The sequence below is a fragment of the Aotus nancymaae genome, unplaced genomic scaffold (assembly GCF_030222135.1).
Source record: "Aotus nancymaae isolate 86718 unplaced genomic scaffold, 86718_ANA_hifiasm-v0.15.2.pri h1tg000011l, whole genome shotgun sequence".
Taxonomy (NCBI): domain Eukaryota; kingdom Metazoa; phylum Chordata; class Mammalia; order Primates; family Aotidae; genus Aotus; species Aotus nancymaae.
Window position 1 is genome coordinate 72,975,765 of NW_026988422.1, and position 25,423 is coordinate 73,001,187.

At 43.9% G+C, this 25,423-nt stretch overlaps 1 protein-coding gene across 2 annotated transcripts in view; it reads right to left on the minus strand.

Annotated features, from left to right (window-relative positions):
• FOXN3 (forkhead box N3) overlaps positions 1-25,423 on the minus strand; it is a 467,496-nt gene that overhangs the window by 415,321 nt on the left and 26,752 nt on the right. Inside the window, exon 1 of one of the 2 annotated variants that reach the window (XM_012453093.2) lies at positions 12,348-12,367. The exons of the other annotated variant lie outside the window; for it this stretch is intronic. The gene's annotated coding sequence lies outside the window, so the exon portion shown is untranslated. Of the gene's footprint in view, positions 1-12,347; positions 12,368-25,423 lie in introns of those variants that run through there. 2 annotated transcript variants of the gene reach the window in all.

Here is a 25,423-nt window from a genome sequence, read left to right on the forward strand (position 1 = left end):
TTTCTTTTTTCTTTCTTTCTTTTTTTTTTTTGAGACAGAGTTTCACTCTTGCTGCCCGGGCTGGAGTACAATGGTGCAATCTCGGCTCACTACAACCTCCGCCTCCCGGGTTCAAGCGATTCTCCTGCCTCAGCCTCCCAAGTAGCTGGGATTATAGGCATGCGCCACAACGCCTGGCTAATTTTTTGTATTTAGTAGAGATGGAGTTTCACCATGTTGGTCAGGCTGGTCTCAAACTCCTGACTTCAGATGATCCACCTGCCTCAGCCTCCCAAAGTGTTGGGATTATAGACGTGAGCCATCACGCTCAATGAGTACTTAGTTTCACAGACGTTAGGGAAACATGGTAGCAGAGGAGGGAGGTCTTCCAAAAATACTTGAAAAAGACTTACATGTGCAATAGTGAACAGCGGCATTTATGAGAAAGATGGTCTATAATAATTACGATTGCTCTGGTTTTACCTTTAGGTTGATGTGATCCTGAAGGAAGTACGTGTGTGTGGGGGCGGGGGACGGAATTTCTGGGGGATTATGTTAATTTACAATCATATCAAAATAACATGACTCTTTCTCCTCTCCCTGTTAGCTGTACCTAGGAAGCAGGAGTTTCCCCATTCAACCTCTTACCAGAAAACTACTCCTAAATAAACATCACTAATTTTGCTGCCACATCACTAATTCTTGACAAAATTATCCAAATCATATGTCCTAGGAAGAAAGTCAGTTGTCAAGAGATTTTGAGCATCGGTGCCATTCTAGGCATCACATTGGTATATGAAGAGAAAAAAATATATTCGCTCCCAAAGGGATTTCTATATTTATATCCACGTAGAAAATAGGGATGGGGAGACTTGGACTTGGTGAGGAGAATGTACTGGTAAGTAATACCCAAAGTCAAATGGAATTCATTCAACAAGCTTGCTAATATCAAACAGCACATAGTTGGCAAATTTGGGTGTGTGTGTACACAGATCGTGCCAAGTATTTTAAGCAACATACCAAAATTTCACTTCCAAGTCGTCATCTGCAGTGGTTTTTCATTTCTTCTTATTTATCCACCTTTTTTTTTTTTGAGACAGTCTTGCTCTGTCACCCAGGCTGGAGTGCAGTGGCGCAATCTCGGCTCACAGCAACTTCCGCCTCCCAGGTTGAAGCAATTCTCGTGTCTCAGCGTCCCAAGTAACTGGGATTACAGGCATGCACCACCACGCCCAGCTAATTTTTGTATTTTCAGTAGAGACAGAATATCACCATGTTGACCAGGCTGGTCTCAAACTCCTGACCTTAAATGACACACCCACCTCGGCCTCCCAAAGTGCTGGGATTACAGGTCTGAGCCACCGTGCCCGGCCTATCCACTATTATTTACTCTACACAGGATAGTGGGACAGAATACTGTACCAGAAACTGCCCCACAATTTGTAGAACAATTCTGGCCTCATGTAGGCTTTCAAAGGGTTATTACAAGGACATCACACAAACCTCGATGCTGTCAAAACTACAATCAATTAAACTAATAGGAGATATTCTATTTCAAAACATACCCAGGTTACGTTCTCATGAGGAGGTATCAAAAGAAAATGAATTTTGCGCCACTTTTAAATGATGACATCTGCGTTACCACAGCAATTCACCTACCAAACTCATTTAGGTTTACAGCCAAAATCAACACTGCTGTCAGAGAGTTTATTTCTATTCATTTAAGACCCTCCAGGTTAAAGAGTGGTCAGTGAGAATTTTAATGTCTTGGGAAAAGAGAAAAATGAGAGTCTACGTACTGCACACAGCAACAAGAATGCGACTTGCAATTTACCCAGCAAACGGACCAAGCAGCTATCCTACACATCGAAGAGATGCCAGAACACAACCTCTGTCTTAAAGGGGCTTACGTCCTATCTGCAAAGACATTGACAACATAGATGAGGATACACAGATGACAGCTAACTATTACTAATGACTTTCTATAAGGGAGGCTGTCCTATGTGCTTTATTAAATTAGTCCTCACCAAGTACTATCCCCATTTTACAGGCGAATAAATAAAGGCACATTAAGTAACAAATATTTGAATAGGACTTCTCATAGATGAGTTGCCAATAAATACGATACTCTATCTCATCTGATTCTCAGAACCACAGTGAGGCAGACAGTATCCCAAGCGTCCCACAGCCACACAGAATGGCAATGGCGGAACCATGATGGCAGGCAGGCCTTGCGGCTGCTAATCCACTTCTGTAGATGGCACTAAAAGGCAGGCCTGTGAGATCCAAACGAGATACAGACAAGGAATTCTACAGACCTTCACTCAGGAGGAAATCACTTCCTGTTTGGGTTGTCCAGGGTGCATCCACAAAGAAGGGTGATGAATGCAAGCCTTTGAGGGGTAGGTGTGTTCAGATGGGCAGAAAGGGAAAGGAGCCAGAGAAAAGTACGGAGGGGGCAGGTATGAGGGACATTTGGGCATCAGAAAACAGATCTGTTTGGTTTGAGGGTCAATGGGGCAACTGCAGGAGACGATGACAGCAGGAAATGGTGCAGCCCATTCGCCCAGCATGATAGGTTGGGAGAAATTAACATGGTAAAGCTTTCCAGAAGGTGAATTTGTTTTTTGAGATGGAGTCTCACTCTGTCCCCCAGGCTGGAGTGCAGTGGCTCCATCTCAGCTCCCTGCAACCTCTGCCTCCCAGGTTCAAGCAATTCTCCTGCCTCAGACCCCCAAATAGCTGGGATTACAGGAGCACGCCACCACGCCCAGGTAACTTTTTCTGTATTTCTTTTTTTAGTAGAGATTAGGTTTCACCATGTTGGCCATGCTGGTTTCGAACTCCTGACCTCAAGTGATCCACCCACCTCAGCCTCCCAAAGTGCTAGGATTACAGGCATGAACCACCGTGCCTGGCCCAGAAGGTAAATCTGAAGTGAGGGGATAGTGAAAAAATAATAGTTAAGGAGAAAGGATCATTGTGATTGCTGAACACATTATAGAATAAATAATATAGAATAATCTAAATTATAATTATCGAATATATGTAAAAATAAATAGAATCAACTCTCCACATGGAAAGGCTTTAATGCTCTTGGCAGAACCCAGAGAATCTCTACAAATAAATGCCCACAACTCAAATCTTGTCTCTAAATTGCTTCTAACTTTACTTTTTTTTTTGGCTAATCCTCAAATTGACTCACATGCTCTCCTTCTGTGCTAAAAGTGAAAGCTACATATCATCATCATTAATAATACGTGGACGGGACTCAGGTTCCTCACTTGACAGGAAAAGCATCAAGACAGAGCAAGCTCTGAAAGTACAGTTGAAGGTGGTAATGATTCACTGCAGTTTAAAGTCTCCGGAAACCCTCCATGGAAAAACCGTACCCGACCTCACCTGGTATGCACTGAATTGTGTCCTCCCAAAAAGATCTGTTGGAAGTCTTAACTCTCAGAACCTCAGAATGTGACCCTATTTTGGAAACAGGATCTTGAAGATGCAATTAGTTAAGGTGAGGTCATCCTGGAAAAAGGTGGGCCCTAAATCCAGTATGTCCTTATAAGAAGAGAAGATGCCAGGCACAGTGGCTCACGCCTATAATCCCAGTATTTGAGGAAGCCTAGGTGGGCGGATCACCTGACGTCGGAAGCTTTGAGACCAGTCTGGCCATCATGGCAAGACCCTGTCTCTACTAAAAATACAAAAATTAGGCCGGGCACGGTGGCTCAAGCCTGTAATCCCAGCACTTTGGGAGGCCGAGGCGGGTGGATCACGAGGTCAAGAGATCGAGACCATCCTGGTCAACACGGTGAAACCCCGTCTCTACTAATACAAAAAATTAGCTGGGCACGGTGGCGCGTGCCTGTAATCCCAGCTACTCAGGAGGCTGAGGCAGGAGAATTGCCTGAACCCAGGAGGCGGAGATTGCGGTGAGCCGAGATCGCGCCATTGCGCTCCAGCCTGGGTATCAAGAGCGAAACTCCGTCTCAAAAAAAAAAAAAAATACAAAAATTAGCCAGGTGTGATGGTGCACGCCTGTAATCCCAGCTACTTGGGAGGCTGGGGCAGAGGGGTTGCTTGAACCCAGGAGGCGGAGATTGTAAGATTGAGCCACTGCACTCCAGCCTGCGCAACAGAGGGAGAGTTTGTCTCAAAAAAAAAAAAAAGAAAAGAAAGGAAGAAGAAGAGGAGAAGAGACATGAACAAGGAGACACAGGGAGAGCACCCCATGATGAGGGAGGCAGAGACTGGGGTTATGCTACCACAAGCCAAGGAACGGCCAGAGTTGCCAGCAACATTGGAAGCCAGGAGAAGGGCATGGAACAGATTCCCTCCTGGAGCCTTCGGATTTTGACTTCTTGCTTCCAGAACTTGTGAGGGAATAAGTTTCTGTTGCTTTCCTACCCAGTTTGTGGTACTTTTGTTATGGCAACCCAAAGAAACGTATCCACTGGCTTCATTTCCACTTTTAAGAGGTAGGACAGAAAAGGAAAAACACAGACTCACTCGGGACCTGGGAGATGTGATGGAGCTCCAGGCTCCCTCTGCAATCCCTGCCCCGGCGGCGCTCTCTGGGCCCACCGTCCTCATCTTTGACACGAGGTATCTGGGCTGGGTGAGCCCTAAGGCCTTTTTTTTTTTAACTTTAAAGCTCTAGGATTCTATCACATCATAGCCAAAAGAGGAATTTGCTCTCATATCTACGGAAGGGGAGATGAAAAAAAATGAAACCACTTTCAAACTCCAGAACCCTACGCTCACAAGTAAAAGTCAAGGAGAAAGTGGAAAGAAAGAGTAATTAGTGGTGGTGGCTGCATTTACCATATGCCACATAATCATTCCATCTTCACGTCAAATCTGGCCTGCAGCCCTCATGCCATTGCGACTTAATACAAAGAGACGCTGGGAGCTGCCAAACGCGGAAAATTAATACGAGGGATACAACGAGAATCTCTGCAACTACGCCTTATTTCCCAAACCTACTCGTGTCAAGGTCATTTCGCCCCGGAAATATGAAGCCTGCTGTGTGGAGAAGGGGAAAAAGAAAGAAAAGGAAGCCCAGCAGTTAAGCTGTCCCTGTGTTCCTCGCCCCAGAATATCACTTACTTCTCATCTCACATAATTCCTGGCCGGTGAGTTCCTCGGAACTGCTGGAAACTGGTGATTAGTAAAACAAATCCCATGAGTAAAGACCAACAAGAAATTCCTGTAAAAACCTCACCCATACACACTGTACTCCTTTACCTTTTTTTCAGAATTAAATTGCGGCTGTCAAATGACACCCTTTCATTACTGTCACTGACTCTCTTAAGAACGGCTAATCAGAAAAGCCTACAGAGGTATTTAATCAGATTTTTTTTTCTTCAAATGACCTATGTTTTGGTATGAGACTGCTGCCAGCTCACGCTGGGTGGAAATTTAGCACTGTCAGCATTTAATTATTATTTTATCACGGATTTCTTTACTTTCCTACAGAGAAGAAATAACTTAAATTTTTTTAAAAAAAAATGCAGCAAGTGCTTAGCTTTTAAAATCACAAGACACTGGCTTCCTTATTGTGCTTCATCAAAAATGACTAGCTCAGGACGTGGGACATATCAGGAAATGCACTTTAGGTTAATAAGTGGTACTGCCATCACTGTTCAATCTTCCAGGACACCGAAACTGGGAAGTGAAAATTATGTTTGTTGTGTTGGTTTTCAGGAAATGAGATTATTCTAGACTCATTCATGTTTGTGTGTCACAGCAGCTGTATATTCTCCTGCCCCTAGGACACCTGGATGAAGCCTGTGGCTTTACCATTCCCTCCTCCTCCTCTTCCTCTTCCTCGCCGTACCCCCTCCTCCTCCTCCACCCTCCTCCTTCTCCTCCACCTCCTCTTCCCCGTCCCCTCCTCCTCCTCCGACCCCTGTCTTTCTCTTCCTCACCCTCCTTCCCCCACCTCCTCCTTCCCATCCCCTCTTTCTCCTCCTCCCTTGCCTTTTTTCCTCTCAGGTGGGAATAAGAGAGTGGAGAGGAGAAAAGGAGGAACAACGGAAAGAGAAAGAAAAGACAGGTGTGTACGTGTGACCTCTAGCCGACAGCTGACCCAAGGCTACAAGTACATGGCCAATAATGGTGGCACATGGACCAGACATCTAGGTGCGTTCCCCAAAACTAGTTTCTCTTTCATTTCTTCCTCATCATTCAGCTAAAATCTCTTTTTAGAAAAATACCCATCAACACCACAAAACCCTCAACTCTTCATCTGCCTCTCTTCCCCTTTAACCAGTTCCCTTTTCCTTGCTTTAGAGTCAAGCTCTAAATAAGCTGGAAATGTTTGGTGCAGGCAAGTCAGTAACAATTCTTTCTTGAGCATCTACTGCAAGCAGATAATTGTGCTCACTCCTGAGGGTAGGATGGGGTATAAACCTAAGTACAAAGCGGTACTAAGGCAAGACTGTACTAGGTACAAAGTGGTACTAAGGCAAGACTGTACTAGGTACAAAGCGGTACTAAGCCAAGACTGTACTAGGTACAAAGCGGTACTAAGCCAAGACTGTACTAGGTATAAAGTGTACTAAGGGAAGACTGTACTAGGTACAAAGTGGCACTAAGGCAAGACTGTACTAAGTACAAAGTGTACTAGGGTAAGACTGTACTAGGTACAAAGTGGTACTAAGCCAAGACTGTACTAGGTATAAAGTGTACTAAGGGAAGACTGTACTAGGTGTAAAGTGGCACTAAGGCAAGACTGTACTAAGTACAAAGTGTACTAAGGTAAGACTGTACTAGGTACAAAGTGGTACTAAGCCAAGACTGTACTAGGTATAAAGTGGTGTTAAGGTAAAACTGTACTAACTAAAAAGTAGTACTAAGGCAAGACTGTACTAGGTACAAAGTGTACTAAGGTAAGACTGTAAGTGGTACTAAGGCAAGACTGTACTAGGTACAAAGTGGTGCTAAGGCAAAACTGTACTAGGTACAAAGTGGTACTAAGGGAAGATTGTACTAGGTACAAAGTAGTGCTAAGGCAAAACTGTACGAGGTACAAAGTGGTACTAAGGGAAGATTGTACTAGGTACAAAGTAGTGCTAAGGCAAAACTGTACTAGGTACAAGGTGGTATTAAGGGAAGATTGTACTAGGTACAAAGTGGTACTAAGGCAAAACTGTACTAGGTACAAAGTGGTACTAAGGGAAGACTGTACTAGGTACAAAGTAGTGCTAAGGCAAAACTGTACGAGGTACAAAGTGGTGCTAAGGGAAGACTGTTTATTTACTGGGGCATGATGCGATTAATAAGTGGCAAGGACAACGAAGGTTACAGCTACTTATCAGCTTCAAAGGTGTCTTGTGCCACCAAACAAATCTCGTTAAAAGAGAACTTGAGACTTCTCCCTAAGACCTATCCTTTCACTGCCCCCCAACTTTCTTCATTTTAGTAATTGTCACCTCCTAAATGTCAGCATCCAAGGACCTTGTTTCTCTCACTGCTTCCATTCTAATGCACTAGAAAGTTCTCTTCATCTTCACCACTTCTGTACTTCACCTTAGTCCAGGGACTTTGTTCACCTGGTCTCCGTGACTGCACTGCTGCCCATCTCTGAACCATTCTTCATGAAACAGCAAAAGGGAGGTGCTGAATAGAAACCCGGCCGTGCCGCTCTCACGCCTGAAACTGGCCAATGGCTTCCCACGAGAACTGGAACAAACCTAACCTAAACCCAACCTCTTCCCCGCCCGACCACCTCCCGGCACATCCACGCCACACTCCCCTCACAGTCGCTCCCTCCGCCAGCCCCAGGGTCTTTGCATGTGCTCTGCCCTCAGCATGGAAGCCCTTTCCACCATTTGCACAGTGAGCTCCTTTGGGATTTTTAGGACTCTTTGTACGTGTCACCTCCTCAGGGCTGGCCCCTGACATTTGAGTCCTTTATTGCTTCTTACCACACAATTTGAAATTGTTCCACTTGTCTGTTTACTCACTAATTATATAGAAATTCCTTGCTGGCTAGGGCCCCCTCTGGCCTTCTTACTTCCATAACCCCATCAGCTAGCATAATGTTTGGCACAAATGAGAAATTCAGTGTTTCTCACAATGAATAAATGAAATGCTTATTTATTTCCCAACAAAGTCTGTGTAACAGGAGGAAGTTCCTATATGTATTTACACATGGTTTGGATCACGGATGGTTTTGCCCTGTCTTAGATAAACTTCAAGTTGAGTTGTATATTATGTTTAAAAGGCACCATTTCCACTTTCTTACCCAGATTACCCATTGACAGCAGAAGAGCAAAACGTATGGAGGGTAGGGGTGGGAAGAGTCAGGGAAAGTATCTACTACATTGGTGGTGGGTAGTCATGGTGGTCCTGGGTGAGCAGCAGGCTATAACAGGTCTTCCCAGTAAGATCTCAGCCCAGTTCCGCTGAGCTGCGGCTGTAGCCTGCCTTCTATTTCCACGTCCTAAAGGCAACGCTACTTCCTCCATGAGGTGGCTGTGTTTTCACACTGAGCTCTGCATGGTGAACCAACTTAAAACGTATGGCTACTATAGAGGTCTACCTAGACACACCACTGGCATAGATAACCAACCTCAAAGAAACCTTCATGCCACCGGAAAATCTTGATCATGACAAATCAATCCAACATATATTTGTTGAGGCCAGACATTATTCTAGGCAATGGAGAATGATAGCTCAAATGAAAAACTAGTTGCTGCCTTTAAAGGATTTACAGACCAGAATAGAGGGAGTCATTTAAAGAATATCTGTATGTCTATGGCCTGAGATCCATGCCTGCCAAAAGGCACCACCATCAACACCCGACAGGGACCCATGAATGTCTCATCCTGCTCTCGCCCATCACCCTGACTCCTCTTATCACCCAGGGTGCTATCCACGAGGAACGAGGGCCTAAAAGGAAACCCGATTTAACTATATCAAGAGCTGAATCCAGTGCAGAGCTCTGGCACAGGGAAGAGAGGAAACACGTGGAGTCACTTGATAATTTTTTTTTTTTTTTTGAGACAGAGTTTTGCTCTTGTTGCCCAGTCTGGAGTGCAATGGCACTATCTCGGCTCATCACAACCTCCGCCTCCCAGATTCAAGCGATTCTCCTGCCTCAGCCTCCTGAGTAGCTGGAATTACAGGCATGTATCATCACACCCAGCTAATTTTGTATTTTTAGTAGAGACAGGGTTTCTCCATGTTGGTCAGGCTGGTCTCGAACTCCCAACCTCAGGTGATCCGCCAGTCTCAGCCTCCCAAAGTGCTGGTATTACAGGCATGAGCTACTGTGCCTGGCTCACTTGGTAATTTTTAAGGCACAGTAATCTTGCACAACATTGCTTGTGGCCCATTTCAGGTTCTATAATTTGGCATATCAGTTTAATAACTGTTTCACCTAAGCAGTGTGGAGGGCAGTTGAAGGGTGAAGCTAAAACACATGGTGTCCCTCGCAGCAAATCCCATGATGCATCAAGAAGCTCTCGCATGGCTGGCATGGTGGCTCATGCCTGTAATTCCAGCACTTTGGGAGGCCGAAGCAGGTGGATTGCCTGAGCTCAGGAGTTCAAGACCAGCCTGGACAACATAGTGAAACCCCGTCTCTACTAAAATACAAAAATTATCCAGGTGTGTGGTGGGTGCCTGTAGTCCCAGATACTTGGGAGGCTGAAGCAGGAGAATTGCTTGAACCCAGGAGTCAGAGGTTGCAGTGAGCTAAGATCGCACCATTCCAGCCTAGGCAACAGAACGAGACTCCGTCTCAAAAAAAAAAAAAAAAGAAGCTTTCCAATTTTACAGATGAAAAAACAGGGGAAGATAAAGGGATTAGATTGCTAAGGCCATAAAGCCATGGGATAGCTGAGTAGGATCTAAAACCAAGCTTGTCCAACCCACGGCCTGCCAATGGCATGTAGCTCAGGACGGCTTTGAATACAGTCCAACATAAATCTGTAAACTTTCTTGAAACATTATGAGATTTTTTTGCAATTTCTTTTTTAGTTCATTAGCTATCATTTAGTGTATTTTATGTGTGGCCCAAGACAATTCTTCAATTGTGGTCCAGGGAAGCCCAAAGATTGGACACCCCTGATCTAAACGCAGATCTTTGGACCTCAAGTTCAGTTGTCCACTTTTGCCTTCAAGCTAACCATAGTAGCAATGCATAACCACTGTCAGCAAAATAAGTAACATTTCTAGACTTTTCAAGCTGTGTTGAAATTTCAACTATAACTATCCAGAATGACCTAGACATTTAAATAAGAAAGGAGCCCTAAGTAGCTAAAAGCCCATGCACTCAGCACTGCACTCAAAGACTGTCCCCTCACACTTTTGTTCAAAACCTACAGACTCTTACTTTGAACCTAATTCTAATCAGGTATGCAGTCTGGCTTCTTAACCCCTAGACAGGTAGAGGTGGCAAATTATAACAAACTCCTGGAGGGAGAGAGGGATTGCAATGAAAAGTGATAGACTGGCTGGGCATGGTGGCTCACGCCTGTAATCCCAGCACTTTGGGAGGCCGAGGTGGGTAGATCATTTGAGGTCAGGAGTTTGGACCAGCCTGGCCAACATGGTGAAATCCCACCTGTACTAAAAATTAGCAGGGTGTGGTGGCGGGCCCCTGTAATCCCAGCAACTTGGGAGGCTAAGGCAGTTCGAGACCAGCCTGGACAACGTGGTGAAACTCTGTCTCTGCTAAATTGCTTGAACGTGGGAGGTGGAGGTTGTAGTGAGCCGAGATCACGCCACTGCACTCCAATCTGGGCAACAGAGTGAGACTCTGTCTCAAAAAAAAGAGAAAAAAAAAGAAAAGAAAAGTGATAGACTGAGAATGAAAAAAAGAATGAAGGTTGGCAAATTTCTTATATAAAGGTCAGAAAGTATTTTAGACATCACGTACCACACCACCTCTGTTGCAGCTACTCAACTCCACCACTGTAGCTCAAAAGCAGCCACAGGCAATACCTAAACAAATAAGTGTGGCTCTGTGCCAATAAAACTTTATTTACAAAAACAGGTGGTAAGCCAGATTTGACCTACAGGCTATAGTTTGCCTACCCATAAAACAGAGGAAAGCTTCAAAGCCAACACAGTGATGGTAGTTTGGAGCCGTATCATTAAGAAACACCTCAAAAGCCCTTCAGATACCTCGTATTACTGAGTAGCATGGCCCTTGATCATAAAATTATAGAATTTTAGAAATGTCAACAACCTTAGGAGTCTTATGGTCCAATTCTTCATTTTTATAGATGAAGAAATAAATGCTCAGAGATGTTCAGAGACTTGCTAAAGGTCACACAGTGAATTAATGATTAAACTTGAATTAGAAGTAGAGTTTTGATTCCAAGTTTAGAACTCTTTCCATTACTCCATGTCTATTATTTTAGCCTTTCAGTAACAATGGAATGGAGGAAAAGCTCATTTAATTAAAAGACTACACCCTTGAGATTGTTAAGATTCTGGAATCACTAAAGTATACAGTTCTAGATGTTTATAAAGATGATTTTAAATCAAGTCAAAGGTTAAATTAGGTTTAATATACTCAGAGAATGTAACTTCAGAAGCAGTGCTAAAATATCACATTTCAAATAATTAAAAAATTAATATATGTGGAAATTTGTATTCTCCCTTGTGCTTGGGAAAATGAAGTCTCACTGTCTATTAGTATAAGAAGAAAAGCTGGCCTCTGAAGTTGATACGTTTAGACATGCTCATATGAATAAATTCTGACCGGTTTCAGGGCAGCCCAAGAATTGCCAGGCACTGGCTGGCCCGAAGTAATTTCTCTAATTGCTGGAGCCACATATTCATTCAATTGCCTCATTCAACTGAAAAATAAAAGCCACCCCTGGTCCCTACCTTTCTGATCTTTCCTTTTCCTATCATTAGCAATGTCTTCTGCTCCTTTTCTGAATTAATTAGGAAATAAAAATAGAACCCTGACATGTTTATAAAGATGCACAGTGCTGGTTAAACATCAAAGAACAGAGGTTGGGGACATGGAGGTGACAAATTTTATTTCTGTGATGACAAGTTAGCGTCCTCCTGCCAGCTGGCCCTTGCCACAGCCAGAAGTATGCACCTGTCTACAGAGAAGTCAGGGAACAAGAGGGAGCTGAAAAAGACTTGGGGGCCCCCCTTGGCCTTGCATGCCATGCAAATGAGTTCTAATTGCTCAGGGTCATTGAACAGGGTTCCATGTGGTGCTTCCATGACAGCTCCTGGCAGAGAGGGAGGCAGGGAGACAAGTTCTGTTAGCCTGACTACAAAAGTGGTCCTGTTTCTGCTTAGACCCTAGAGCAGGACTCTGGTTTGGGGAGTTCACCTCTCCCTACCTTCTGCCGTACAGGAAAAGGGAGAAGGGGGACACTCACATCACCTGGTGCTTCTGAGTGTCCCCGAGATGCACTTCTAGTTTGACAGTCCTGCCAAAGGAAATGAGAAGCGATAAGTGATCCAGCCCCGATTAGATCAGCTGCCCTGGGAAAGGTGCTGAGCCAGAGATATTTCACTGAAATAAGGAGAATCTTGGGAATAGATTTCTGGCAAGCAATCCCGAAGCAGATATGGTCTGAATTGGAAATAGATTTCATGTGCAGATAAAGTCTAATAAATGGCAGGTCACTCAAAAACTGTATATCATCAAGTCTCATACAGTGTCTGTGAAGTTTGTTATCAATAATTTAACACGAGAAGAGCCTAGCCCTTAGCAAATATTTAATTTCAAAACATACCTACTGATTTACTCAGATACAGCATACATAGTATATTAAAAATATATTGCAAGACTCCAAACGCCAATAAAGCTTCACTTAGAAGACTAGCACGCTTTTTGCTTTCCAAATCCCGTTAAGGAGGGGAAGGGCCTTCCCTCCGCAGAGCTAGTCCAACGGCAGTTTTTAAATTGCACTAGAGAAGAAATTTGCACATAGACAATACCTGAGCCCCTTCATTCCCAGGTCAAGCAACATGCCAGATAACACATGTACAAGTACTGGGGACAACAATTAAGGTCCCCATCAGACTGTGCATGCTTTGCCTAAGGGCCATAAGAGGATTAAAGCAAGGTCATGGCCAGGCGCATAATCCTAGCACTTTGGGAAGCTGAGCATCACTTTAGCCCATGAGTTCAAGACCAGCCTAAGCAACATGGGGAGACCCTGTCTCTATTTTAATTAAAAAAGTTAGCAGGGCTTGGTGTGGGGGCACCAGTGGTCCCAGCTACTCAGGAGACCAAGGCAGGAGGATCCCTTGAGCCTGGGAGGTCAAGGCTGCAGTGAACCATGATTGTGCCATTGTACTCCAGCCTGAGCAAGACCCCATCTCCAAAAATAAAATAAGGTAAAAATAAAGCCAGGTCCTTAGTAGCAAAGAGGAGTCATTTTTTAAGGAGATAGGAGGCAAAGGGAATTCTCTCCACGGCCACTGTTTGCAATTATTGTTGTTCTGAGCCACTCTCCCTTCAGCCCCTACTCAATCACTCACTCTATTCCAAAGCGGATCCTCACCTCTTCCTGGCAGAAAAGTGCCACCTCTGGGCAGCAACATCAACAACAAGGGTTCTAGGAAAATGGATGTCTTCTAAGAGAATGGTAGTTCATTGCCGGGCGCGGTGGCTCACGCCTGTAATCCCAGCACTTTGGGAGGCTGAGGCGGGTGGATCACGAGGTCAAGAGTTCGAGACCATCCTGGTCAACAAGGTGAAACCCCGTCTCTACTAAAAATACAAAAAATTAGCTGGGCATGGTGGCGCGTGCCTGTAATCCCAGCTACTCAGGAGGCTGAGGCAGGAGAACTGCCTGAACCCAGGAGGCGGAGGTTGCGGTGAGCCGAGATCGCACCATTGCACTCCAGCCTGGGTAACAAGAGCGAAACTCTGTCTCAAAAAAAAAAGAATGCTGGTTCATTTAACCAAGTTAAAAACCGAGGCATGGTCTAATAAGGACACATTCATTCCATGGTTGTCACTTCCCAAATTAAGTTTCCAGTCTTCTCTGGTGGGGCAGTGATAAAGGCCTGGCAGGGACACACTTGGTGACTGGCAGGGAGAGAGTAGAGAGAGAACCAAAGGGTGCCTCCAATCATCTTCTACCCATGAAATGGGGAGGGGACCACTGAACTGAGAGCTTGAGGGAGCTTGGTGCCACTCCCAGCTCTGCCCCCTGCCAAGTCACAGCCCCAGGATTCCACTCACCATCTCAAAGGGCCCTTCCCTCCCATAGTGTTGGAACATAACTGTTATCAGCTCTCAGCAGAAGGATTTCCTACCACTTTCCATCGCCATACTGGAATCTCAATGGGAAGCTTCTCTGATCGTCCTACAGGCAGTGGCTGGAACAAGAAAAGAAGACTGAGCCAAACGTCAGGAGACCCGGCTCTTAACCTCCGAGCTTATCTAGACATGCAAAGACCTCCGAGGCTCCTCCAGTTCTTAAAATCTCTTCCCTATGAAAATCAGAATTGCCTTTACAGCTTTAAAAAAAAATTATAAATGTCTAATTCTTCTGTATGTTGTTGTGCCTTTATAGGGGAGGAAGGGTATACTGGAACTCTAAAACATTCTACCACTACCCCCACCAGCTGATCTGTATGCAAACATACCTAACAAGGCCAGTGGAAAGCTTAAGCAGATTCAGGTAAGAAAATCACAAAGTTCTCTAAGCCAGAGTGAGGTGTTGACAGCAAGGCTGTTTCTACTGGCTCTGATGAAAGCTAACTCAGACTCAAAGTTTCTCCTTCATAAACTGCAATCATCCTTCCTCCTCTGTTTTCTCTGACAATATCCCCACCTTTCTGCCAGCCCACAAAGGGGACCCCCAAGAGATACCGACTCTAGAAGGCCATAGTTAAGATCACTCTAGTAATGACCTTGGAGGACCTTGCTAACTGGGTAGGCTCACAGGTCAGCTGGTGACCAACCACTTGACCCTTGAGATTCATGACAGAGATGGCATAAAGGAAACTGGGAGGTCGTTTTGGGTCAGTAAACTCTGGCTGGGGCGGGGATGATAGGGAGAAGGGATGAACCCTATAGTAAACTCAAGCAAGGGGCGCTGGAGAAACTGCCCACTCCCTGCTTTTACCAAAGGCAGGTCCTCTCCAAAGCTGGTGAATTCTCTGCAAAGCAAAAACCCAGTCTGCGACTCATTGTTACCGCCAAACACAAAGCACGGCTCCAGAGCACACAAACCACCAACTATGTACAAGTCAGCATTTTGGAAGCAGAAGGAACTGCCACACTCAGGCCCTTGGAGGCTGCTTAGGGGAAGCTCTTTTCCTCTCTCGTGGCATCTCTTGATTCAAAATTCAACTTAGGTCCCAAATCAGAGTATACTGATGGTCTGTAACAATTGTTTCTTATTTAGGGTTAGTAACCCCAGTTCATGCTTTTGTCTACTTTGAGAAGCACTAGGCAAAGTCGTGGCCACAAGATTGGCTCCCGATGCTGGCCTGGGGCTGGCAACTGCTCTCCAGCCTCCACGGCAGCGCCTATGAAACTCTTCATTCAGCAGAACTGGTGACCAGATGCTTCCACGCCTCACCGATAAGCTCCCCACTCTGAAGTCAGGCTAAGTAGAAGAAGAATCGGGTCTTTGATTTTTGCACAAGGAAAATTTTTGCACAAGGAACCAAATTCCATGGCTGACACCGTAAGCGGCTTGTTTTCGGTCGGTTCGACACCTCTGGTGGCTCCCAAGTTTATTTTCCAGAGACACCCATCTTAGGCAATTCTGGGCGCCCCAGAGGGGAAATGTTAGAAATATCAAAACAGCCACGCACGCTCGCATTTAGCACATTGTAGAACAATATAAATTTAGGGCATTTAGACCACTTTATATTAACTAATTTAGAAAAGGTTGCTTTCGCAGACTTTGCCGGCTGCTTTTCACTGCCAAACCAAATACTCCACTTTAAAATATGCCCCTGCGTACTCATGTGATTTCTCCTTTTAGGCTAGGAATGTAATGTTGACATAAATGTCAAATAAAATTAATGAGAGAATGGGCCCTCAAATGGTACTCCTGTGAAGGGAATTTGTTAGACTGGGACCTCTGAGCCCAAATATATATATAATTATATAAGACTCAGACAAGGAAAGAATCTGAATGTTAAGCTTTAGCAAATTTATCACCTTTATCAGAAATGCTGTTACCTACGGAAGAAAAAAAAGGCAGGTTGTAAGTAAGATGAAAATACCATCAGATTAGAAGTCTGTTACGGCAAGCTACTGCAGAATTAGAAGGGTGGCCCATCTGCTGGGTATCGAATCCTTCCCTTATCTGTATAGAATTCGGATCAGATGTCTTCTGTTCCCCAAACACTTCTGCTGTTGACTTTGCAAATGGACCTCCTTCTGCCCAACCCAGCGCCTTGTTTCCCTCTTCCATCTCTCCCAACTGGCCACTGTAAAAATGGCAATTAGAACAGTAACAGCTATTTTTACTCAATAGTCAAAGAACTGGATACTAGCAGAGTGGCTGACTTCATCCATGTGCTGATATAGAACTACTTTGTCTTGTATTTGTAGTCTCAAAAATCTTCCCCAAGTATAGTAGAATCAGAGAAAATCGCTCTAATCTTTGAAAAAAGCCCTGTGTTGTGTAAAGCAGCCAGTCTTCTCTTGTCACAGTAATAGACTCGGAGTAAAATTTCCCATAAACACAGGGGAAGCCTAAATTTACCCACATGCCAAGGAAAATGGCAAGAAAGACACACGTGCAGCCAGAGAAGAGTCTCTGCAGAGGTTCTGTGAATGTCTGGGGTGTGAGTTAATGCCTGGAGGGGTGGAGTTTCCAAGAAAACAGCTATGGTGCTTTTCACACTTCAGAAGTGAATCCTAAGGACTGGACTCTACTCATCGCATTCCTTTTTCATACACTGATCTCAAGTACAATCACATAATTTTGAAAATTCACGATGTCTTCCCTGAATAAAATTATAAGGATAGGTTTCTATTTCCTTCCAGTTACCTAGATACTTCTGTCTTCTGGAAAACCCCCAAAAGACCAGTAGATGAATCATGAAGGTCCTAGGAGTGACTCCTCCAATGGTGGGAATCATAAAGGGATCAAAAACCTGCACATTCATGGCAAATGACATCATGATGAAATGACGCCACACATCTTCGCAAAATTCACAAAATCCATATATCCCTGGGGCAGTCACAGGGAATTTCTAATTAAATTACAGGGAGGGAAAGAGAAAACGTTTAACTACCAGCTTCAAACACCTCACACTCCTTCTGTTCACTAGGAAGTCATTCTTACCCCGGGTAATGTGGAATGTCTCCTTCGGACCTGGAGAAATTTCTCCATTTCCTCTTTCTTTTTCTTCAGGCCATCAGTTCATCATGAACAAATATGGAAATTTTCCTGAGGAGGAAATTCAACTACCAAAATAACTCCTTCATAATTCACACGTGCAATCACAATGGTGATTAATAAAAACCTGAAACAGCTCCTAAAAGCCTAAAGCATTAATTACTCTGTTAGATGTCAGGACTCTATGAAAACCTATGACAGCAGGTTACTCAGGCAAATTAAATCATGTGAACTTACAGTGGAAAAAGAGAAATCTTCCCTTGGTGGATTTGCAACCTAGTAAATGTATGCTTGCGAAGAGAGGTGACCAACCCACAGCTCTTCAGGGCTCTATATTTCAACCTTGAAAGACATATGAAAGGGAAAAAATGCCATTGCAAATTGAATTTATGCTGGGATGAAAGGTAATATAATATCCTTTGAAAGACCTAAAATGGATGAATGATACTTTTCCATTAAAGAAGAAACTAACTCTCTTTGAATGCCTAGTGCGTCCAGCCCTGGGCTTTTGCAACACCAGATGCCCACTTCTCTTCCAGCAACTTCAATGAGAGTTCCTTCTCAGCAATTTTTGCTAGCTCATCTTTTTGCAACTCATCTTGACATTTTAGTCCTCAGGACTCTGTCCAGGCACTTCTATCTCTGCCATACCTTCTCTCTGAATGATCTTGCCCAACCTTCTAGCTACAGATACCACGTCCATGCTGATAAGTCCGATTCTCCATGACTCTGCCCCTGAGCTCCAGATGGGTACATCCAGCTGCCCCCCACCCCGACACATGCAACAGGCATCTCAAACTTAGGCTGACCAACACAGAATTCTTGTTCTCCACTTCCCCACCCAAAACATGTTCACTCCAAGTCTTTCCAATCTCAGGAAATGATACCACCTTCCAAAATTCTAAAATAATCCTGAGCCTCTCTTCTGTTTGCCATTCCGCGTCCTCACTCTAGCCAAAGCCCCCTTCTTCTCTCCTAGACACTGTCACTCCTCATAAGTGGTCTCTCTAATTGCATCCTCCACACAGTAGCCAGAATGAATGTTTTGTTTCGTTTTGTTTGAGACAGGGTCTCTCTCTTTTGGCCAGGTAGGAGTGCAGTGGCAAAATCACAGCTCACTGGAGCCTCAACCTGTTGGGCCTAAGTGATCATCTCACCTCAGCCACCTGCCAGGACTACAGGCACATGCCAGCACACCTGTCGAAATATTTAAAAGTTTTTGTAGAGATGAAATCTCACTACATTGCTCAGGCAGGTCTCAAACTCTTGGCCTCAAGTAATCCTCCCATCTTGGCCTCCCAAAGTGCTAGGATTACAGGCATGGACCACCATGCCTGGCCTTTTTTTTTTTTTTTTTTAAGACAAGGTCTCGCTCTGTCACCCAGGCTGAAGTACACTGGCATGATCATGGCTCACTGCAGTCTCAAACTCCTGGGCTCAAGGGATCCTCCCATCTCAGCCTCCCAAGTAGCTTGGACCACAAGCACATGCCACCAGGCCTGGGTAATTTATTTTATTTATTTTTTAATGTTTTAAAGATGGGGTCTCGTGGATGAACCTGGAAACCATCATTCTCAGCAAACTGACACAAGAACAGAAAATCAAACACCACATGTTATCACTCATAGGTGGGTGTTGAACAATGAGAACACATGGACACAGGGAGGGGAGCACTATACACTGGGGTCTGTTGGGGGGAGGGGGGGACAGAGGGGGGTGGGGAGTTGGGGAGGGATAGCATGGGGAGAAATGCCAGATATAGGTGAAGGGGAGGAAGGCAGCAAATCACACTGCCACGTATGCACCTATGCAACAACCTTGCATGTTTTTCACATGTACCCCAAAACCTAAAATGCAATAAAAAAAAAAAAATTCTCTTTAGTGAAACTAAAAAAGTTGTGCTAATATTTCTTTGGGAAATTGTACCCATTTGTTTGACTGCAGTTGATGGTGCTGTATAATGAATCTGCAATTGAGACCATTAAAAAAGGCAAAAATTTGTTTGTACAAATGAAGACATTTATATCCTAATGTATTTTATTTATAACTTTTAATAAAAGTAACAAGTAGAACCCTGAAAAAAAAAAAAAAAGATGGGGTCTCACTATGTTGCCCAGGCTGGTCTCAAACTCCTGACCTCAAGTGATCCTCCTGCCTCAGTCTCCCAAAGTGCTAGGATTACAGGCATGAGCCACTGTGCCCAGACAAAATATTCTTTTAAGAATATAAATCTAATTCAGTGACTTTGCGTAAAGTCCTCTAGTTGTATCCCAATATACCGGCAATAAAATCCACATTTCTCTTGCCCATAAGCCTTGAGGTGATGGGACCCTGCCATTTCTCCTCCCAGCCATTCCACAACTCACCAACCTCCAGCTACACTGTTCCTTCTTCCTGTTCCTCAGACATGCAAGCTAGTCCCACCTCAGGACCTCTGCATGTACAAGGCTGGCGTCTTATCTGCAGAGAACCCTTATCTGGCCACCCTTACCAAATGGTGCCACTACCATTCTTTCTCATTGTTTTACCCTGGATGGTTATTTCATACCCCATAGTATCTTTTATATTTATTTGTTTAGCTGTTCGTTATTTCCTTGTGTCTTCAACTGAATCATGGGAGAACCCTTACTAGCTCACTGCTACAGAGTATATACCCAATAATACTTAATAAATACATAAAGGAATAAATATATTTCTCTATATTTTTCCCTAACTTTATGAGATAGCTTATTCCTATTCTGAAAAGAAAAAAAAAAAATGAAGTTCCCAGAGTTCAGTGCGAAGTTATAGAGGTAACTGGAGGCAAAGCCAGAATTTGAACCTGAATTCATCTGACTTCAAAACTCATATTTCTAAACACCAGATTGGTCTTTCTAGCAGAGTCTAGAAAATCAGTCAAGAGCAGTAATTTTCTTCCTAAGATTCTCCAGAAATAAGTTGCCTGGGAACTTGTATTCAGCTCTTTAACCACAATTACCTCATCTATAAAATGGATGAACTAAATGAGTTTCTTACAGACATATTAGGAGGAATAATTTCCTTCCAGATTACAAGGTGTTCTGTAAACTCTCAGAGGATGGTTTTCCAGGTACCATGCTGAGCAGCTTTAGCCAAAACCTGTTCTGTGCTCAAAGGAAACCACCGCCAAGGGCTCTCAGTCAAGCTGGGCTAATTGTATAAATACAGTCAGGAGTTAAGGACCACATAATAGTGCCATATATGGACTCCACTTTCTCAAAACCTTTGAGGGGATGCAGTGTCATCCTACTAGAAAATGCTAGGCAAAGGAAGGAAATAGATGATTTCTAGATGGTCCCCCACCTCTGCCCAACTTCCATCTGTGTGATTCTTTGTACTAACACCTGATCCCCCTCCAGAATTGAGACAGCTCTCCCTGAAATATGTGTTCCCTAAGGATCTTGACCTGGTTTTATTTCTAGTGGGAATACATTTGCTCCATAATTGATGCAAGTTGAGGGCAAGGGACATGACATTACTTTATTTCTTCTAAATCAAATTAAATCTGAATCCCAAAGCCTCACTTAATGGAAATTTAATTTCAATTATGTTTTTAGGGAATTTTTCCCCTTCTGGGGTCAGAGGGACATCTGGGGGCTTACATGGTACCTAGAAAATAAGGGGAAATGGCCAGGTGTGGTGGCTCATACCTGTAATCTCAGCACCTTGGGAGGCCGAGGTAGAGGAATCACTTGGGCCCAGAGGTTCAAGACCAACCTGGGCAACATAGTCAGACCTCGTTAGACCTCATCTCTACCAAAAAAAAAAAAAAATATATATATATATATATATATATATTAGCCAAGTGTGGTAGTGCATGCCTGTAGTCCCAGTTACTTGGGAGACTGAGGTGGAGGGATTACTTGAGCCTGGAAGGTCAAGGCTACAGTAAGATGTCATCACGCCAATGTACTCCAGCCTGGGTGACACAGTGAGACTCTGTCTCAAAAACAAAACCAAAAAAGGCCAGATGCAGTAGCTCATGCCTGTAATCCCAGCACTTTGGGAGGCCGAGGCAGGAGGATCACCTGAGGTCAGGAGTTCAAGACCAGCCTGGTCAGTATGGTGAAACCTTGTCTCTAATAAAAATTTCAAAATTTGCTGGGCGTGGTGGTGTGTGCCTGTAATCCTATCTACTCAGGAGGCTGAAGCAGGAGAATCGCTTTAACCTGGGAGGCGGAGGTTGCAGTGAGCCGAGATCATGCCACTGCACTCCAGCCTGGGCAACAAAAGCAAAACTCTGTCAAAAAGAGAGAGAGAGAGAGAGAGAGAGAGAGAGAGAGAGAGAGAGAGAGAGATTGAATAGGAAAAAAGCACGTGGTTTTCAGTTCCCAGGGTCACTTGCATGATACGTGTCATCGGACTGTTCCCCACTACCCACTCTTTTCCCTCCAAACCAAGTAGGACCACAGGAGGGCTTGGCTGTGGCTCCCAGGGCCATGGTGTTTCATGTTAAGTTCTTCCAGCATCCACATGCTACCTTATCCCAGAGTTTGGTACATTCTGGTATGCCACAGACAGTTGATATGGGTCTCTTCCACTTCAGGGATTCCCTTCCTAGAATCAGAGAAGTCCAGCAGCCCCGCACAATCTCCTATCATTCACACTGAACCATTTTGTATTCTCAGTTCCTAGCATCTGCCTTCCTCAAATCCTTGACTTTTATCCAATTTCCTAACAAAAGTCTGAGTTGGGGTTGAGTTCTAGGTATCTGGAAACCCAACATTCAGCCCCTGGACACAAAGTTGTAGCATCTCTCTGAGGCAAGGGATTCCAGATTCAGAGTTCAAACATTTCACTGTTTTATTGGGAAGGGAAGAAAAATAATTCTTTTAGGTCTTCTGCAGCAGTGAGAATAAACACACTAATGTGTTCACCAAGTGTCATGCCAAGGTTCCCCATGTTCTCCTTTAATAATCTTAATAAATCTCATGGCTCCAACAGTTCTCCTCTCTGTGGGAAGCATGTAAATCATTACATCCACCCTTGTTCCCTTCCCAAGCATGTCTTGGTATTTTCAACTGCTTGCTACTCATCTCTCCAGAAATAAGCTATTAAACCACTCAATTGCGACTACTCTCCCCAATCACGATTCAAAAAGTGTGTGTTATCTGAAGGAGACTGATGAAAAGGTACACTGGTTTTTTGTTTGTTTGTTTGCTTATGCCTCTATCTAAGAAAATATTTCAGATGGCTTACTCAATGCAGGGGATGCGGGGCGGCAGATTCAAACTAAACAGGCTCACCAAACACTCGCCCTGACAAACCTCAGGTTCTGATATTCCCTCCCACCATTTCACTAGTGTGCCTTTACTACTGGTGAAGTGCACCCATCAGGATTTATTTGCTAAAAGACACAGATTTGATTCTAAGCTTTTCACATTGATGCAAAAAGGGAAACAGTTTCAATTACATGACTCAGTATCCATAAGATAAAAGGAAATCAACTGTTTGTCCCTGAAGGTCTTTATAAAGAGCTCACTATAGGTATTAGGCAGTATATCCAGAGAAACAGAACAGTAGATGTATGGACATTTATAGAGATTTCTTTTAAAGAACTGGCTTGCACAATTATAGGGGCTGGTGACTCCAAAGGGTACACTGGCAGGCTGGAGACCCAGGGAAGAGCTGATGTCGCAGTTCAAGTCCAGAGGCCATGTGAAGGCAAAATTTCTTCTTTCTCAGGGGAACCTCAGTCTTTTTCTCTTATGTTCTTCAACTGATTGGGTGAGGCCCACCCACATTATGGAGGGTAATCTGCTTTATTCAACATCTGCTAATTTAAATGTTAATCTCCTCTAGATAATCCCTTCACAGCAACATCTAGACTGGTGCTTGACCAAATATCTGTATATTGTGGCCTAGCCAAGTTAATACATAAAATTAACTACACTGTCTAAAGCAGGATTTGCAAATTCAAATGCCCACAAGAGCAAGGCAGACAAAAAAAAGTGAGTGAAGCCAGTGTCAGTGATAGAGAAAGATAAGGACTGGGGTCATCTAGAAGGCATATGCCTCATCTAAAGGCAATGACATTGAAACAAATTTAAAGCACTGTGTGTGAGAAGCAACATTTATCTCAGGGTAAGAAAGCCCAGGAATCAGGCCAGGCACAGTGGCTCACACCTATAATCTAAGCATTTTGGGATGCAGAAATGGGCAGATCACTTGAGGTCAGGAGTTTGAGACCAGCCTGGACAATATGGTGACACCTCGTCTCTACTAAAAATATAAAAATTAGCCGGGCATGGTGGCAGGTGCCTATAATCCCAACTACTCGGGAGGCAGAGGCAGGAAAATTGCTTGAATCTGGGAGGCAGAGGTTGCAGTGAGCTGAGACCACACCACTGCACTCCAGCGTGGGTCACAGAGCAAGACTCTGTCTAAATAAATAAATAAATAAATAGCAAGCCCAGGAATCATAGTTTAGGTAAATTAACAGATACGACAACGGGTATATGGGGCTTTTTTGTTTTAGCATCTGATATAGTTTGGATGTGTGTCCCCTCTAAATCTCATGCCAAATTGTAATCCCCAGTGTTGGAGGTGAGACCCGGTGGGAGGTGACTGGATCATGGGGATGGATTCCTCATGAAAGGTTTAGCACCATCCTCTCCATGCCGTCCTCACAATAGTGACTTCTGGCGAGACCTGGTCATTTACAAGTGTGTGGCACCTCCTCCCTCTCTTGCTCCTGCTCTGGCCATGTGACGTGTCTGCTCCCACTTTGCCTTCTGCCATGATTGTAAGTTTCCTGAGGCCTCCCAGAAACCAAGCAGATGCCAGCATCATGCTTCCTATACAGCCTGCAGAACCGTGAGCCAATTAAACCTCTTTTCTTATAAATTACCTGGTCTCAAGTATTCATAGCAATGCAAGAATGGCCTAATATAGGGCAATAAAAGCCCAGAAATCATGACTTGGGTAAAGTAAAAATTCAGCAATGGGTGTAAGTAAGCTTTTCTTTTTTAGCATCCAGAAACTTAGCAACCATCAACACTGCCCAATGACACCAAGATAAAGCACAATTCCAGGAATGCTCCAGGCTAACATTATGTTATATAGAGAGATCTCAAATGGCCAGGTTAAATTCAGGAACAGGTCGGATAACCACCAATCTGCCATAGATACCACCATGCCTAACCAAATATTGGAAAGGTATTGGGTAGCAGTACATTTGTGGTTAAACTCCTGGTTGGCACCTGGACTGTAGCTCTCCTGTATAGCTAGTTCAGTATAAAGATATGTGATTTAAGACATAGTAAGGGTAGGGCTGCTGTCTTCATGAAGAAGGATTTGGCAAAGACAGAAACCCAAGGCATTCGGTACCCATGGGCAAAGCCAACGCTCCTCTGAAAAAACAATGATTTCAGGATACTTTAGTACACAGACAACTGGAGCATCAAGTTCCCATGACTGAAACACTTCTAGCCTAGAATTTTGTGAAACCTAATCAAACACACATTTTTTAAAGGGTGTACAATGTCTTGCTTCTGACCATGCAACTTCTTAGTGTGGCCGCAAAGATTAACTAGTTGCAAAACGTATGCCACAAATCAAGTGACTTGCTGTATGTTATTATTAACTATAAGCCAAGTCAAGGTTGGGAAATATCTACCAAAAAAAATTAAATATTTGAACTGCAGTCATTTTTTTCTGATAATAATTAACCAGCACAGCTGTTTACCATGTGCACTCTCGAATCATGAGACTGAAACACCCTTGCCCTTGTATGAGATGATGTGTTCTTCTAATATCTAGAAAAGATACACCCTTCTCTCCAGACCACTACCCAGGCTTACAAAAGAATTTCAGATTTGCCTATAGCTGTGAGCCACTTAGAAACACAATAAACTTGTTGGAAACTTTTAATAACTTCCACAAAATCAAATCATTGATAAAGTCAAATCAGTCTCATCTTGAAAAATCTCAAGATGGCAGAAGGCACCACCAGTTCCTTGAGCCTGGTTGTGGCACTCTTCACAATTTGAAGCCCATGCCAGGCCTCAGAAAAGTTTCCTATTCCCAACTTTGACTGCATAAGGGGAAGAGGAAGAAAAAGCGCACCCAGCCAAGGTCTACAGGCAACAGTTGTGGCCACACTGTGCAGC